At 53.3% G+C, this 1,303-nt stretch overlaps 2 protein-coding genes across 10 annotated transcripts in view; both read right to left on the bottom strand.

Annotated features, from left to right (window-relative positions):
• Window positions 1-1,303, bottom strand: part of LOC113213811 (uncharacterized) — a 53,197-nt gene that overhangs the window by 11,784 nt on the left and 40,110 nt on the right. The window lies entirely within an intron of this gene.
• LOC113209941 (uncharacterized) overlaps window positions 1-1,303 on the bottom strand; it is a 35,505-nt gene that overhangs the window by 1,217 nt on the left and 32,985 nt on the right. The gene's annotated exons all lie outside the window — the stretch shown is intronic.

Genomic DNA, 1,303 nt, shown 5'->3' with positions numbered 1-1,303 from the left:
AGTTGCCGGCGCAGCGAAGCGGAGCTGGCAACTCCGTTTGGCGGAAGGGCGGGCCTGCTTGTTTTCAGTGTTCATTTCTCCTGTGTGTGTGCGAAGATGGGAGCGCACATTTGAAGTATAGAAGAGACTGCGATCGCCCCCACCGCCCTGGGATATTGGTGTTTGGGGGCCCTCCTGCCGGGGCCCTTACCCTCCCAGTCCGGCCCTGGCCAGGGCGCCGTCGGGCATGGCCGGGTTGGCCGCGAGGCGCTTCTTGATCTCCTCGAGCTTGTGCTTGGCCTTCTCCTCGCGGGGCTGTAGTGCTTGTCCGGCCCGTGCCCTCGCGGCGCGTCTTGAAGGGGAGCTCGCCCGCGGCTTTCTTTTGAAATTGTCCCAACGGGCACTTGGCTACGCCCCGCAGCACTTGCAGCGGTATTGCGGATAGTATTTACACTACTTTTAAACCAAGAAGAATAGGAGCAAGCTTTTAAAAAGTCAGAGAGACCGGCATTCCAAAGAGAAGAGAAAAATCCGTCAAGTCCACATTATCCAATGTGGCTTAGGAAGGCTTCGCGTGCTTGGTGTGGGTAATGACCAGCGCATAGCCTTGACTTACACATAAACGGCATCCAAGGTAAAGCAGAGGTCAAGCTAAATCCCTAGAATAACTAACTGAGCACTTACAATTACACAACGTTTTTATTGTACTATTACACACCCTATTTAAATTTTACACTTCTTAAAATCAATTGACTGACTGTGACGGAAGCTGTCGCCTGATCCAGCCCTTGCTCCTCTACCCCTTCCCCTCCCTCGTCCCTCTGCCCGGCGGTGGCGTTCAGGGCGGGAAAAGCGTGCTGACCTGCAAATTTGCTATCGGTGACTCATGTCTGGGCTGGGGTCGGCCTCCTGTCCGCCCCGCTGCTGATCGCCATCCAGGGCCCAGCGGCCCCGGCCAACAACGAGACGCAAGCTCATCCTTGGCCTACGAATTCCATTCAAATTTTGTTGATCACAGAAAAAACTGGCCTGCCGGCCGGTAGAGAGACAGTCCAGCAAACTGAGGGTAAGAATAATTTACACATTTACCTACAATTTACAAATAACAAGTTACACATTTACTTACAATTTACAGATGATTACAATAATTCACACATACTCCATGGACAAGCCCAACGGCAGATGGTAACTAAAGTACAACTGGTAGGTCTCTACTAGCAGCACAGGCGCCACCGCATCACTAAACACAGCGTCTATAACAGTGGCGCCACTCTGGTCCCAGTACGTGCCGTGCACCTTGTCCTGCTTGCGGGGGCAGCGCACC

Source organism: Frankliniella occidentalis, unplaced genomic scaffold, assembly GCF_000697945.3.
Source record: "Frankliniella occidentalis isolate FOCC.00 unplaced genomic scaffold, Focc_3.1 Scaffold135, whole genome shotgun sequence".
NCBI classification, from domain to species: domain Eukaryota; kingdom Metazoa; phylum Arthropoda; class Insecta; order Thysanoptera; family Thripidae; genus Frankliniella; species Frankliniella occidentalis.
This window is presented reverse-complemented; position numbering and strand designations above follow the sequence as displayed.